This window comes from Schistocerca nitens, chromosome 1 (genome assembly GCF_023898315.1).
Source record: "Schistocerca nitens isolate TAMUIC-IGC-003100 chromosome 1, iqSchNite1.1, whole genome shotgun sequence".
NCBI lineage: Eukaryota > Metazoa > Arthropoda > Insecta > Orthoptera > Acrididae > Schistocerca > Schistocerca nitens.
In genome coordinates, this window is record NC_064614.1 from 546,979,928 (window position 1) to 546,997,348 (window position 17,421).

Below are 17,421 nucleotides of genomic sequence, written 5' to 3' on the forward strand. Positions count from 1 at the left end.
TAAACAGAATGTTGTCTATTTATGCCGCAGCAATACTTTTTTTCAAGGAAACAACTGATAATGGTATTTGCGTAAAGTGACTAAAGGCGTGTAAACATGCAGACATTAAATTTTTCTGGTCCGTCAAAAAATATACAAAATGAAAATGAAACTAGTTATGAGAACGCAATATGAATTTTGAATAAGCTTGAGAAAATGATGCAAAAAAATAGAAGTACGAAAAATAACAGAACAGCGGAAATACAGTATTGAAAGACATCTAAATAAATTAGAATGATGAGAACCAAATCAGAGGAACAACTTATGGGGGAGGGGGGAAGAAAAATATTCTTACCTTATTATTATACACGATACACTCTGGCCATTCAGCAATTCTTTTTTCTATATAGTTTCTGCTTAACAGAATTTCAACTTCCCTTTTGCACTCCGTCTTCAGGCCACGAGTGGCCCATCGGGACCATCCGACCGCCGTGTCATCCTCAGCTGAGGATGCAGATAGGAGGGGCGTGTGGTCAGCACACCACTCTCACGGTCGTTATGATGGTTTTCTTTGACCGGAGCCGCTACTATTCGGTCGAGCAGCTCCTCAATTGGCATCACGAGGCTGAGTGCACCCCGAAAAATGGCAACAGCCCATGGCGGTCCGGTTGGTCACCCATCCAAGTGCCGGCCACGCCCGACAGTGCTTAACTTCGGTGATCTGACGGGAACCGGTATATCCACTGTGGCAAGGCCGTTGCCCCAACTTCCCTCTTGAATAAAACACATTATCTTGGATGTTAACCAGTAACAGAAGTTGTGAATAAGCAATGGAACTTGCATTTTCCCAATGATGATATCTCTAACAAATGCGAAACTCTTAGCCATTACAATACGATTACTTTTGCGGGAAACAATACTTCCGACCGAGACAATATTAACTACCTCTTCGAAACAAGAAATATGTCAAGGCGGAATAAAAACCAAAGTTTTTTGCTACTGCTTGTGAATGACGGAGATACATAATATCAAATTTCTCTAAATGTACAGTGTGCAGTATCGTAGATTTTTAATTATTGATCATATTTATCGCATTCCTTTAAAAACTACACATATTTCAACGTTAGGGAATTCAGTTGTGCCGCACGGGATTCGCCGAGCGGTCTACGGCGCTGCAGTCATGGACTGTGCGGCTGGTCCCGGCGGAGGTTCGAGTCCTCCCTCGGTCATGGGTGTGTGTGTTCGTCCTTAGGATAATTTAGGTTAAGTAGTGTGTAAGCTTAGGGACTGATGACCTTATCAGTTAAGTCCCATAACATTTCACAAACATTTGGACATTTTGAACTCAGTTGTTCTTATAATTAATACTCCTCCTTTTCACCTAAGGAAAAACTTCGGAAAGAAAGAGATATTTACGGGTCTTCGAAGAAATCTATCGCACATAAATTTCCAGAACCTGCCACATTATTAAAAGCTTAATCTAGAATCCGAATTAAATATTTTCTTTTGTTATTTATTGCGACAAATTTTTCTCGTATGGGAATTATCGAGTCACAAACAGAGTGTAGTTGCTAAGACAGCAGGCAGCCGGATTGTTTGTGAAGTCAGCTGTCTCGTGCGTAAAGTGAGAGACGAGACGCTCGCTTATTAGCTTCCTTCGCTAAGGACTGTACACCATCTCCAGCTTTCAGGGCTTAAGCTCCTTTTAATTAGGATGCGACGCTACACCTCCAGAAAATGTTTTCACTTCACAGAATGAGGCTAAAAGCCCGGAGGATGCTGTATCAGAGGAAGTTCTTGAACCAGGAGCTTAAATTTAACTCTTCAGAAGGATTAGACAGTAAATAATAGAACATTTACGTAGACTGGCGTAATTTTAATCCTGCCAAAATTCGAGACATAAGACAAGTCAGTATCGAGAGTGATTTCGTTTATTAACGAAGTTTTATTTGGTTGCGGTTTGACCGATCATTTGACTTGCCTGTACCGCCTTCTTCTGTGTTGTTTAACATTTCTTTCCCGCTAAATATATTTAAGACTACTCTGGCGATGACGTGACATAAATAAGTGTAGGGAATCGTAAAAAAGGTATTTTCAAGCAATAATTATCATACAGTTCAGCTACCTTCCAAGGCATAACATATTTTGGGTGCTTCTTTATCTTATGAAGAGAAGTTCCTTAAAGGTGTAAAGCTACTTTTTCGCCATTGCTATTGCTGCTCCTAATGCACGTTTTTAAACCATTTGACACAGCTATCAACAGCCATCACAGGTCATGCTGAGCAGTCTGTGGATTGTCTGATTATCTAGGTCTATTTGGAACAATTTTCATCGTTTCAGTTTTGTTAACACTCCTTTCGTTGCGAATTTTTAAATCAAATCAAATAAATAGAATGACCTGGAAGTGTTCCTTTATCAGAACAATCTGGCTGCCTGCTGTTTTAGCAACTACGTTCTGTTTGTGACTCGATAATTCCCATATATCACCGATAAAGGAAAACTTCCAAGTATGTAGCAAATCAAATAAATCAGATGACTTGGAAGTTTTCCTTTATCAGCGATATATACAGGGTGTTACAAAAAGGTACGGCCAAACTTGCAGGAAACATTCCTCACACACAAATAAAGAAAAGATGTTATGTGGACATGTGTCCGGAAACGCTTAATTTCCATGTTAGACCTCATTTAGTTTCCTCGATTCACCGCCATTTGGCCCAATTGAAGGAAGGTAATGTTGACTTCGGTGCTTGTGTTGCTCTACAGTACTAGCATCAAGCACATCAGTACGTAGCATCAACAGGTTAGTGTTCATCACGAACGTAGTTTTGCAGTCAGTGCAATGTTTACAAATGCGGAGTTGGTAGATGCCCATTTGATGTATGGATTAGCTCGGGGCAATAGCCGTGGCGCGGTACGTTTGTATCGAGACAGATTTCCAGAACGAAGGTGTTCCGACAAGAAGAAGTTCGAAGCAATTGATCGGCGTCTTAGGGAGCACGGAACATTCCAGCCTATGACTCGCGACTGGGGAAGACCTAGAACGACGAGGACACCTGCAATGGACGAGGAAATTCTTCGTGCAGTTGACGATAACCCTAATGTCAGCGTCAGAGAAATTGCTGCTGTACAAGGTAACGTTGACCACGTCACTGTATGGAGAGTGCTACGGAAGAACCAGTTGTTTCCGTACCATGTACAGAGTGTGCAGCCACTATCAGCAGCTGATTGGCCTCCACGGGTACACTTCTGCGAATGGTTCATCCAACAATGTGTCAATCCTCATTTCAGTACAAATTTTCTCTTTACGGATGAGGTTTCATTCCAACGTGATCAAATTGTAAATTTTCACAATCAACATGTGTGGGCTGACGAGAATCCGCACGCAATTGTGCAATCACGTCATCAACACAGATTTTCTGTGAACGTTTGGGCAGGCATTGTTGGTGATGTCTTGATTGGGCCCCATGTTCTTCCACCTACGCTCAATGGAGCACGTTATCATGATTTCATACGGGATACTCTACCTGTGCTGCTAGAACATGTGCCTTTACAAGTACGACACAACATGTGGTTCATGCACGATGGAGCTCCTGCACATTTCAGTCGAAGTGTTCGTACGCTTCTCAACAACAGATTCGGTGACCGATGGATTGGTAGAGGCGGACCAATTCCGTGGCCTCCACGCCCTCCTGACCTCAACCCTCTTGACTTTCATTTATGGGGGCATTTGAAAGCTCTTGTCTACGCAACCCCGGTACCAAATGTAGAGACTCTTCGTGCTCGTATTGTGGACGGCTGTGATACAGTACGCCATTCTCCAGGCCTGCATCAGCGCATCAGGGATTCCATGCGACAGAGGGTGGATGCATGTATCCTCGCTAACGGAGAACATTTTGAACATTTCCTGTAAAAAAGTGTTTGAAGTCACGCTGGTACGTTCTGTTGCTGTGTGTTTCCATTCCATGATTAATGTGATTTGAAGAGAAGTAATAAAATGAGCTCTAACATGGAAAGTAAGCGTTTCCGGACTCATGTCCAAATAACATTTTCTTTCTTTGTGTGTGAGGAATGTTTTCTGAAAGTTTGGCCATACCTTTCTGTAACACCATATATATATATATATATATATATATATATATATATATATATATATATATATATATATATATATATATATACTCCTGGAAATTGAAATAAGAACACCGTGAATTCATTGTCCCAGGAAGGGGAAACTTTATTGACACATTCCTGGGGTCAGATACATCACATGATCACACTGACAGAACCACAGGCACATAGACACAGGCAACAGAGCATGCACAATGTCGGCACTAGTACAGTGTATATCCACCTTTCGCAGCAATGCAGGCTGCTATTCTCCCATGGAGACGATCGTAGAGATGCTGGATGTAGTCCTGTGGAACGGCTTGCCATGCCATTTCCACCTGGCGCCTCAGTTGGACCAGCGTTCGTGCTGGACGTGCAGACCGCGTGAGACGACGCTTCATCCAGTCCCAAACATGCTCAATGGGGGACAGATCCGGAGATCTTGCTGGCCAGGGTAGTTGACTTACACCTTCTAGAGCACGTTTGGTGGCACGGGATACATGCGGACGTGCATTGTCCTGTTGGAACAGCAAGTTCCCTTGCCGGTCTAGGAATGGTAGAACGATGGGTTCGATGACGGTTTGGATGTACCGTGCACTATTCAGTGTCCCCTCGACGATCACCAGTGGTGTACGGCCAGTGTAGGAGATCGCTCCCCACACCATGATGCCGGGTGTTGGCCCTGTGTGCCTCGGTCGTATGCAGTCCTGATTGTGGCGCTCACCTGCACGGCGCCAAACACGCATACGACCATCATTGGCACCAAGGCAGAAGCGACTCTCATCGCTGAAGACGACACGTCTCCATTCGTCCCTCCATTCACGCCTGTCGCGACACCACTGGAGGCGGGCTGCACGATGTTGGGGCGTGAGCGGAAGACGGCCTAACGGTGTGCGGGACCGTAGCCCAGCTTCATGGAGACGGTTGCGAATGGTCCTCGCCGATACCCCAGGAGCAACAGTGTCCCTAATTTGCTGGGAAGTGGCGGTGCGGTCCCCTACGGCATTGCGTAGGATCCTACGGTCTTGGCGTGCATCCGTGCGTCGCTGCGGTCCGGTCCCAGGTCGACGGGCACGTGCACCTTCCGCCGACCACTGGCGACAACATCGATGTACTGTGGAGACCTCACGCCCCACGTGTTGAGCAATTCGGCGGTACGTCCACCCGGCCTCCCGCATGCCCACTATACGCCCTCGCTCAAAGTCCCTCAACTGCACATACGGTTCACGTCCACGCTGTCGCGGCATGCTACCAGTGTTAAAGACTGCGATGGAGCTCCGTATGCCACGGCAAACTGGCTGACACTGACGGCGGCGGTGCACAAATGCTGCGCAGCTAGCGCCATTCGACGGCCAACACCGCGGTTCCTGGTGTGTCCGCTGTGCCGTGCGTGTGATCATTGCTTGTACAGCCCTCTCGCAGTGTCCGGAACAAGTATGGTGGGTCTGACACACCGGTGTCAATGTGTTCTTTTTTCCATTTCCAGGAGTGTATATGGTGTCCCAGCTATCTTGTCCACCCAAAATATCTCTGGAACAATAACAGCTATTGGAAAACGACTTTCACCGGTATCAATGTAGGGCTGGGGCCCATGAATGTACATATTTGGAAACATTCTAAATCGAAAGCATATGTGTTTTTTAACACAAACTTATGTTTTTTTAAATGGACTTCCTATATTTTTTCTTCAGCAATCCATAGCATGACAAAGCACATACACAATGGCGTTGATTGCATCGCAATATTCCCATTACATCCCGAGATATTAAGACCCGAAGTTGACGCTTGAAACACCCGACATGCGCTGCTAGCGCACGTCCTGAGGCTCAGGCGTGAACTCCATGCTGCCCGTAATCGCGATGTGATTGACATGCGTAATCACACTTCCATACTTATCAAGAGGTCCGAAACGAATAATATGGTCTGCTGCCATCCTGCATTAACGTCGTACATTCCAGTAGGTATTTATCCCATAGGCTAGGGGTGATGGGGTTCTGTAACATAACTGTGTACCGCAACGTTAGTCACAAAGTTAACTTCGCTTATCGTTAATCCGTTACTAAAAAAGTAATGCCGAACGTTAAAACTTTACTTTACTGTAGATCTAGCGCAAGTGACAGTTAATCATTCACTCGTAATAGTAAAATTCATGTTGATGGTTTTAGTGAAACGAGCAAGTGGACTAAAAGTTTTACCGTTGTTTAGGTAAAAATGTTTTGATTTGGGAAGTTCAGGTAGGACATAGAAGATGAATGTAAACATGTTTAACCAATTAGTTTTGTTTTCACATAATTATCAATGTTATGTTTATCTAATGCGTTAAATGACAAATTGTTGAAAACAAATGTTTCTTAATATCACTGGGTAAAATGGCCCTTTGTAGAAACTTCCACTGTGATACCAGCACTACATACTAAACATAGCATTCACATCTCATGCTCAAAGTGATGCCCATTGGCTTGCATACATAGGGTCACTCTGCGGATGAAGGATGCCCTACTTCGTGCTACTGTTTCCTCTTTGATGGCTGTACAAGCATCAATAATGCGTTGCTTCATGTCCTCTGGTGTTGTTGGTTCATGTTGGTAAACAGCATCCTTCACTGCTCCCCGGCCGGCCGCTGGTGGCCGAGCGGTTCTGGCTCTACAGTCTGGAACCGCGCGACCGCTACGGTCGCAGGTTCGAATCCTGCCTGGGGCATGGGTGTGTGTGTTGTCCTTAGGTTAGTTAGGTTTAAGTAGTTCTAAGTTCTATGGGACTTATGACCTCAGCAGTTGAGTCCCATAGTGCTCAGAGCCATTTGAACCATTTTTTCACTGCTCCCCAAAGAAAATAATCCAGCGATGTAAGGTCCGGAGATCGGGCAGGCCACCTAACTGGGCCACCTCGTCCAATCCACCTACCAGGGAACTTACGGTTGAGAAGTCGTCGTGCTCGTAAGGCGTTATGTGCAGGGCATCCGTCATGCTGATACCACATGACCATTCTCCGGTTCAGAGGTACGGTGTCCAAGAGAACAGGAAGATTGTGTCGTATAAATCTGGAGTATTGTCTGCCATTTTGGATGCCATTTATAAAGAAAGGTCCGATAATGGTATCTCCAATAATCCCACACCAAACATTAACTTTCCACGGACGTTGAGGCTCTCCCTGACGGAGCCATTTTGGATTGTCTGCGGACCAATAATGCATATTCCTCATATTGATAATTCCTTTGTTGGAGAATGATGCCTCGTCGCTAAAGAGAACATCTGCAAAAAAAATTGGATTAGTCAGAAGTTTTTGCTGAGCCCACCGACAAAATGTTACCCTATTGCGGAAGTCATTTCCATGAAGATCCTGGTGTAAATGAACATGGTCAGGATGAAATTTATGACGTTTAAGAATACGCTGTGCACTTGATTTCGACACACCAACTTCACGTTCAATTTGACGTGTGCTGATTTGAGGATTCACAGCTATGGTAGCGAGCACAGCAACTTCAGCACGTTCATCTGTGAGTGTTCTAGGACGATGTCGAGGTCTTGGATTTAAGCTTCCCGTTTCACGTAGACGAGATGTGAGACGACCAAACATACGGCGCGAAGGCGATGGCTTGTCAGGGAATCGTCTTCTGTACAGTCGTTCTGCCTGAACAGCATTTCGTTCACCTACAACAGGGTACAGTACAGGTATGTAGAGTAGGGTAGAAAACAGACATATTAACTTAATAATCATAATGTTCGCTAACAGTACTATCAACAAACAAGCAATCTCATAACGTATTTCCCGTCAACGTACATTCTCCATAGATCAGCAGCATTTCTACCACATCTTCATGTGTGTACATTATACTGTACAGTATAAGTTCCACAACACAACGTTTATTCACAATGTGTACTACCTCCGTGCCGTCAGTAGATTACTCTGATGCACGACTACACTAGCAAGCGGTGTACTGCACGCCAAAGCAACAACAAATGGGATGCTCGGAGGGTGGTGGAGTACGGGAGTTTGCATGGGTCGCAAATCACAAACAAGGCGAAGTGGTAACTGTGGCAGTAGTGGGAACTACGTTGGACACTTGACTAGGTAGAGCCAGCCCCTGCGCGACAGGCACAATGGGTCATGTAACGCATTAGATAAACCTTATTTTGGGTGTGCAGGATAAATAAGACAACCTGATGGGTGTACACCGATCGGTTCTGGTTCATACTGTGTACGTAGATACGTAAAACGTGCAAGAGGGAAACCATTATGTGCTTATGAGAGTTGATGGCAGCAGACCGTATTATTCGTTTCGGACCTCCTTATATGGGAATATTGCGATGCAATCAGCGCCATTGTGTATGTGCTTTGTCATGCTATGGATTGCTGAAGAAAAAATATAGGAGGTCCATTTAAAAAAACATAAGTTTGTGTTAAAAAACACATGTGCTTTCGTTTTAGAATGTTTCCAAATATGTACATTCATGGGCCCCAGCCCTACATTGATACCGGTGAAAGTCGTTTTCCAGTAGCTGTTATTGTTCCAGAGATATTTTGGGTGGACAAGATAGCTGGGACACCATATATATATATATATATACATATATATATATATATATATATATATATATATATGTGTGTGTGTGTGTGTGTGTGTGTGTGTGTGTGTGTGTGTGTGTGTTCTTATAATTGCTATGGAAGCCACAGTTTTCGCTCTCATTGTTTATAGCTGGACTAGCATTGTGAAGTCGAAAGAGGATTTCCTTTTACTAAAAATAAGCCGCTTCATCATAAATTAAAATTTTTGGACCGCTGCCTACTTCACTCTGTATACATTGGTGCTTACCAAGTGACAAGGGTATTCTTAATCTGGTTTTCACTGGATGTGAAGCGCAAACAACCATTGTTTCAGTTTTTTAACATCTTCGAATTACAGCTATCCTGAACCAATGGTTACCCCGCCTTTGAGGATACAGAATTGTATATATTGTCTCGAAATTGTCTGTGAACTATTACAGCTCACTTAAAAAGATAAAATGCGTTCTGTTATAAACCTGTGAATTTTATATCCCTGGCTGTAAAATGCTTCCAAACAAAATAAATAAAAATAAAAATTACACCTCAGGATGGAACAAAATTTTGTAACATATTCAACTAGACTATGCGACGTGGTAAAACTTCGTGACATACCAACTGGGAAAGAATTATCTGTGTTGTGTTTAAGGGTGGAAACTGGAAACTAACACTGCAACTTTCTGCGGGAGGGACTTAAAACACTGCCGTTTCAGAATGGGTTCAACAGTAGAGCACCCATGAAAACTTCATAAAATGCGTTGAGACACGATAGACAAACAAACATAATGTAAAGAAACTACGTGGATGAATATTATTGGAAGAAGTGTACAATTATGTTGCAGACACGTGTCATGTGAGAATATTTATAAGTAATCTCAATACAAACGAATAGCTGTTAGACTTTGACAGTATTATGGCTGGTAACTACTTCACTTAGCAGCCAATTCCCAGAGCTACACAGTACAACTGCGAGACAGTATGACAGTAAGATAATGAGACTGGGAACAGTGGACTTAAGAGACTATTGCTGCGAGACGGTATGTCTGTGAGACAGCCAAACCGTGAGATAGACTGACTGTGAGACAGCACAACTACCAGACAGAACGAGTGCGACACACTATGACTGTGAGACAGTACGACTGTGAGACAGTACCACTGTGAATGTAAGTCCACCCTCTGTCTGGAGTGAGAGACTACAGCTGGTCAATTTACAATAATCTAATACCAATCACCGTTATTTAGGTTTTATTTTTGGGCTACCAGTTTCAGTAATACATTATGTCATCTTCAGGCCTGCTTAAATCGAGTAACCTTTTTGTTACAAAATACAGCAGCACTTTCAACTGGTCTCGAGAAAATTATTATGGGCATGCATGCTCCTTGGACAGCTGTCAGAAACTCAGATATGCCTGTGATAATCTTAACGAGACCAGTTGAAAGTGCTGCTGCATTTTATGACACGAAGGTTACTTTATTTAAACAGTCCTGGAGATGACATAATGTATTGTCGAAACTGGTAGCCTAAAACTAAAACCTAAATAACGGCGATTGGTATTGGATTATGGGGAATATCACTGTGAGACAGTTCACCTGCGAAACACTGCTCCTGCGATATGGTACAACTGTGAGACAACCAAATTGTCAGGCAGGCTGACTGTGAGACAGTACAACTGATAGATGGTACAAGTGGGACACAGTATGACTGTGAAACAGTACAACTGTGAGACAGTACCACTGTGAGACACTTAGATTGCGACAGACTATTGCTGCAGATGGTACACCTGTGAAACATCCCAACTGTAAGGCAGTCTGACTGAGAGACAGTACAACTGCCATAGAGTACGACTGCAAGACAGTATGACTGGGAGACAATACCACTGTGAAACAGTATCACTGTGAGACACTTAGACTGCGAGAGACTATTGCTGCGGATGGTACAACTATGAGACAGCCCAACTGTAAGGCAGTCTGACTGTGAGACAGTACAACTGCCATAGAGTATGACTGCAAGACAGTAAAAAAAAAAAAAAAAAAGACTGTGAGACAATACCACTGTTAGACAGTACCACTGTGAGACGCTTAAACTGCGAGAGGCTATTGCTGTGGATGGTACAACTGTGAGACAGCCCAATTGTAAGGCAGTCTGACTGTGAGACAGTACAAGTGCTATAGAGCACAACTGCGAGACAAAATGACTGTGAGACAGTACCACTATTAGACACTTAGACTGCGAGAGACTATTGCTGCAGATGGTACAACTGTGAGACAGCCCAAATGTAAGGCAATCTGACTGCGAGACAATACAACTGCTGTAGAGTACGACTGTGAGACAGTATGACTGTGAGACAATAGTATAGTGAGAAATTATGACTGTGAGGCAGTACAAATGCAAAATAGTACAAATGCAAGACAGTATGACTGCGAGAAGTGCGACTGTGAGACAGTACAACTCCTCATTCCTTAACAATCCACCTAATTTTCAATAAGCTTCTGTAGCACCACACTGTCAAACGCTTTGATTCTCGTCTTTTCTGATTTTCCCACAGTCTATAATGCACTACCATATGACGCTGTGCTCCAAATGTACATTGTCAGAGATTTCTTCCTGAAATTCAAACCAATGTTTCATGTTACAGCAAACATCTCTTGGTAAGGAATGCCCTCTTTGTTTGTATTAGTCTGATTTAATGTCCTCCTTGCTTCATTCGTTATGTGCTGTTTTGCTTCCAAGGTAGCAGAACTCTTTAACATCATTTACTTCGTGGCCAACCGTTTTGATGTTCAGTTTATCACTAATCTCAGTACTGCTATTCCTCATTACTTTCATCTTTTTTCAGTTAATTTTCAGTCTCTCTCATGCATGTAATAGTGGAATTTCCATTGTCCTCTTAATGTTGCTGCTCTTACTGTTAGTTCCATAGTGTTTCGCAGTATTATTATTTTTATTCACAGTTGCCGACAGATAGAATACCTTCGAAAAAATTTTACAGTAACGTTTCAGGACTCCTTAAAGCACAGGACTCGTAGCATGTACTACGCACGCTGGATTTTGTAGCTGAACATATACGGCAGATTCTTCGTAATACCTCCCGGCACTTTTTCATCCCCTTATGCGATGGAGATGATTGGTCTCTCTCTCAAGCAACACAGAACTGTCACGCACATTCTCCTCAACAGCAAACGTCTTAAACATGTACAGAAGAGTGAAATTTACTAATAAACTGTCAGAGGTTAATAAATTAAGTTTAATAAGTGATTTTTAACATATATGCCATGTTGTTGGTGTTGTGGTCTTCAGTCCTGAGACTGGTTTGATGCAACTCTCCATCTACCCTATCCTGTGCAAGCTTCTTCATCTCCCAGTACTTACTGCAACCCACATCCTTCTGAATCTGCTTAGTGTATTCATCTCTTGGTCTCCCTCTGCGATTTTTACCCTCCACGCTGCCCTCCAATGCTAAATTTGTGATCCCTTGATGCCTAAGAACATGTCCTTTTTGTCAAGTTGTGCCACATACTCCTCTTCTCCCCAATTCCATTCAATACTTCATCATTAGTTATCTGATCTACCCATCTAATCTTTAGCATTCTCCTGTAGCACCACATTTCGAAAGCTACTATTCTCTTCTTGTCCAAACTATTTATCGTCCATGTTTCACTGCCATACACGGCTACACTCCATACAAATACTTTCAGAAACGATTTCCTGACACTTAAATCTATACTCGATGTTAACAAATTTCTCTTCTTCAGAAACGATTTCCTTGCCATTGCCAGTCTACATTTTATATCCTCTCTACTTCGACCATCATCAGTTATTTTACTCCTTAAATAGCAAAACTCCTTTACTACTTTAAGTGTCTCATTTCCTAATCTAATCCCCTCAGCATCACCCGATTTAATTTGACTACATTCCATTATCCTCGTTTTGCTTTTGTTGATGTTCATCTTATATCCTCCTTTCAAGACACTGTCCATTCCGTTCAACAGCTCTTCCAAGTCCTTTGCTGTCTCTGATAGAATTACAATGCCATCGACGATCCTCAAAGTTTTTATTTCTTCTCCATGGATTTTAATACCTACTCCGAATTTTTCTTTTGTTTCCTTCACTGCTTGCTCAATATACAGATTGAATAACATCGGGGATAGGCTACAACCCTGTCTCACTCCCTTCCCAACCACTGCTTCTCTTTCATGCCCCTCGACTCTTATAGCTGCCATCCGGTTTCTGTACAGATTGAAAATAGCCTTTCGCTCCCTGTATTTTACCTCTGCCACCTTTAGAATCCCCCCCATGAACCATGGACCTTGCCGTTGGTGGGGAGGCTTGCGTGCCTCAGCGATACAGATGGCCGTACCGTAGGTGCAACCACAACGGAGGGGTATCAGTTGAGAGGCTAGACAAACATGTGGTTCCTGAAGAGGGGCAGCAGCCTATCCAGTAGTTGCAGGGGCAACAGTCTGGATGATTGACTGATCTGGTCTAGTAACACTAACCAAAACCGCCTTGCTGTGCTGGTACGCGAACGGCTGAAAGCAAGGGGAAACTACAGCCGTAATTTTTCCCGAGGACATGCAGCTTTACTGTATGATTAAATGATGATGGCGTCCTCTTGGGTAAAATATTCCGGAGGTAAAATAGTCCCCCATTCGGATCTCCGGGCGGGGACATCTCAAGAGCACATTGTTATCAGGAGAAAGAAAACTGGCATTCTACGGATCGGAGCGTGGAATGTCAGATCCCTTAATCGGGCAGGTAGGTTAGAAAATTTAAAAAGGGAAATGGATAGGTTAAAGTTAGATATAGTGGGAATTAGTGAAGTTCGGTGGCAGGAGGAACAAGACTTTTGGTCAGGTGAATACAGGGTTATAAATACAAAATCAAATAGGGGTAATGCAGGAGTAGGTTTAATAATGAATAAAAAAATAGGAGTGCGGGTGAGCTACTAGAAACAGCATAGTGAACGCATTATTGTGGACAAGATAGACACAAAGCCCATGCCTACTACAGTAGTACAAGTTTATATGCCAACTAGATCTGCAGATGATGAAGAAATTGAAGAAATGTATGATGAGATAAAAGAAATTATTCAGGTAGTGAAGGGAGACGAAAATTTAATAGTCATGGGTGACTGGAATTCGTCAGTAGGAAAAGGGAGAGAAGGAAACATAGTAGGTGATTATGGATTGGGGGGAAGAAATGAAAGAGGAAGCCGCCTTGTAGAATTTTGCACAGAGTATAACTTAATCATAGCAAACACTTGGTTCAAGAATCAAAAAAGAAGGTTGTATACCTGGAAGAATCCTGGAGTTACTAAAAGGTTCATATAGAATGAGATTTTCACTCTGCAGCGGAGTGTGCGCTGATATGAAACTTACTGGCAGATTAAAACTGTGTGCCCGACCGAGACTCGAACTCGGGACCTTTGCCTTTCGCGGGCAAGTGCTCTACCAACTGAGCTACCGAAGCACGACTCAAAGGTCCCGAGTTCGAGTCTCGGTCGGGCACACAGTTTTAATCTGCCAGTAAGTTTCAGGTATCATATAGATTATATAATGTTAAGACAGAGATTTAGGAACCAGGTTTTAAATTGTAAGACATTTCCAGGGGCAGATGTGGATTCTGACCACAATATATTGGTTATGATATGCAGATTGAAACTGAAGAAACTGCAAAAAGGTGGGAATTTAAGGAGATGGGACCTGGATAAACTGAAAGAACCAGAGATTGTAGAGAGTTTCAGGGAGAGCATAAGGGAACAATTGACAGGAATGGGGGAAAGAAATACAGTAGAAGAAGAATGGGTGGCTCTGAGGGATGAAGTAGTGAAGGCAGCAGAGTATCAAGTAGGTAAAAAGACGAAGGCTAATAGAAATCCTTGGGTAACAGAAGAAATATTGAATTTAATTGATGAAAGGAGAAAATATAAAAATGCTGTAAACGAAGCAGGCAAAAAGGAATACAAACGTCTCAAAAATGAGATCGACAGGAAGTGCAAAATGGCTAAGCACGCGTGGCTAGAGGACAAATGTAAGGATGTAGAGGCTTATCTCACTAGGGGTAAGATAGATACTGCCTACAGGAAAATTAAAGAGACCTTTGGAGAAAAGAGTACCACTTGTATGAATATCAAAAGCTCAGATGGAAACCCAGTTCTAAGCAAAGAATAGAAGGCAGAAAGGTGGAAGGAGTATATAGAGGGTTTATACAAGGGCGATGTACTTGAGAACAATATTATGGAAATGGAAGAGGATGTAGATGAAGATGAAATGGGAGATACGATACTGCGTGAAGAGTTTGACAGAGCACTGAAAGACCTGAGTCGAAACAAGGCCCCGGGAGTAGACAACATTCCATTAGAACTACTGACGGCCTTGGGAGAGCCAGTCATGACAAAACTCTACCATCTGGTGAGCAAGATGTATGAGACAGGTGAAATACCCACAGACTTCAAGAAGAATATAATAATTCCAATCCCAAAGAAAACAGGTGTTGACAGATGTGAAAATTACCGAACTATCAGTTTAATAAGTCACAGCTGCAAAATAGTAACGCGAATTCTTTACAGACGAATGGAAAAACTAGTAAAAGCGGGCCTCGGGGAAGATCAGTTTGGATTCCGTAGAAATGTTGGAACACGTGAGGCAATACTGACCTTACGACTTATCTTAGAAGAAAGATTAAGAAAAGGCAAACCTACGTTTCTAGCACTTGTAGACTTAGAGAAAGCTTTTGACAACGTTAACTGGAATACTCTCTTTCAAATTCTGAAGGTGGCAGGGGCAAAATACAGGGAGCGAAAGGCTATTTACAATTTGTACAGAAACCAGATGGCAGTTATAAGAGTCGAGGGGCATGAAAGGGAAGCAGTTGTTGAGAAAGGAGTGAGACAGGGTTGTAGCCCCTCCCCGAAGTTATCAATCTGTATATTGAGCAAGCTGTAAAGGAAACAAAAGAAAAATTCGGAGTAGGTATTAAAATTCATGGAGAAGAAGTAAAAACTTTGAGGTTCGCCGATGACATTGTAATTCTGTCAGAGACAGCAAAGGACTTGGAAGAGCTGTTGAACGGAATGGACAGTGTCTTGAAAGGAGGATATAAGATGAACATCAACAAAAGCAAAACGAGGATAATGGAATGTAGTCAAATTAAATCGGGTGATGCTGAGGGGATTAGATTAGGAAATGAGACACTTAAAGTAGTAAAGGAATTTTGCTATTTAAGGAGTAAAATAACTGATGATGGTCGAAGTAGAGAGGATATAAAATGTAGACTGGCAATGGCAAGGAAATCGTTTCTGAAGAAGAGAAATTTGTTAACATCGAGTATAGATTTAAGTGTCAGGAAGTCGTTTCTGAAAGTATTTGTATGGAGTGTAGCCATGTATGGAAGTGAAACATGGACGATAACCAGTTTGGACAAGAAGAGAATAGAAACTTTCCAAATGTGGTGCTACAGAAGAATGCTGAAGATAAGGTGGGTAGATCACGTAACTAATGAGGAGGTATTGAATAGGATTGGGGAGAAGAGACGTTTGTGGCACAACTGGACTAGAAGAAGGGATCGGTTGGTAGGACATGTTTTGAGGCATCAAGGGATCACAAATTTAGCATTGGAGGGCAGCGTGGAGGGTAAAAATCGTAGAGGGAGACCAAGAGATCAATACACTAAGCAGATTCAGAAGGATGTAGGTTGCAGTAGGTACTGGGAGATGAAGAAGCTTGCACAGGATAGAGTAGCATGGAGAGATGCATCAAACCAGTCTCAGGACTGAAGACCACAACAACAACCTTTAGAATTTCAAAGAGAGTATTCCAGTCAACATTTTCAAAAGCTTTATCTAAGTCTACAAATGCTAAGAACGTAGGTTTGCCTTTCCTTAATCTTTCTTCTAAGATACGTCGTAAGGTCAGTATTGCCTCACGTGTTCCAATATTTCTACGGAATCCAAACTGATCTTCCCCGAGGTCGGCTTCTACTAGTTTTTCCATTCGTCTGTAAAGAATTTGCGTTAGTATTTTGGAGCTGTGACTTATTAAACTGATAGTTCGGTAATTTTCACATCTGTCAACACCTGCTTTCTTTGGGATTGAATTATTATATTCTTCTTGAAGTCTCAGGGTATTTCGCCTCTCTCATACATCTTGCTCACCAGATGGTAGAGTTTTGTCAGGACTGGCTCTCCCAAGGCCATCAGTAGTTCTAATGGAATGTTGTCTACTCCCGGCGCCTTGTTTCGACTCATGTCTTTCAGTGCTCTGTCAAACTCTTCACGCAGTATCGTATCTCCCATTTCATCTTTATCTACATCCTCTTTCATTTCCATAACATTGTCCTCAAGTACATCGCCCTTGTATAGACCCTCTATATACTCCTTCAACCTTTCTGCTTTCCCTTCTTTGCCTAGAACTGGGTTTCCATCTGAGCTCTTGATATTCATACAAGTGGTTCTCTTTTCTCCAAAGGTCTCTTTCATTTTCCTGTAAGCAATATCTATCTTATCCCTAGTGAGATAAGCCTGTACATCCTTACATTTGTCCTCTAGCCTCTGTATTCCTTTTTGCCTGCTTCATTTACTGCATTTTTATATTTTCTCCTTTCGTCAATTAAATTCAATATTTCTTCTGTTACCCAAGGAGTTCTACTAGCCCTCGTCTTTTTACCTACATGATCCTCTGCTGCCTTCACTACTTCATCCCTCAGAGCTACCCATTCTTCTTCTACTGTACTTCTTTCCCCCATTCCTGTCAATTGTTCCCTTATGCTCTCCCTGAAACTCACTACCACCTCTG

General features: G+C 42.7%; 1 protein-coding gene and 1 pseudogene across 1 annotated transcript in view; one reads left to right on the forward strand and one right to left on the reverse strand.

The window, feature by feature from the left end:
* The window catches only part of LOC126259922 (splicing factor 3A subunit 2-like), a 130,938-nt gene that overhangs the window by 17,830 nt on the left and 95,687 nt on the right, over window positions 1-17,421 (forward strand). The window lies entirely within an intron of this gene.
* LOC126210445 (5S ribosomal RNA) lies at window positions 624-741 on the reverse strand (annotated as a pseudogene).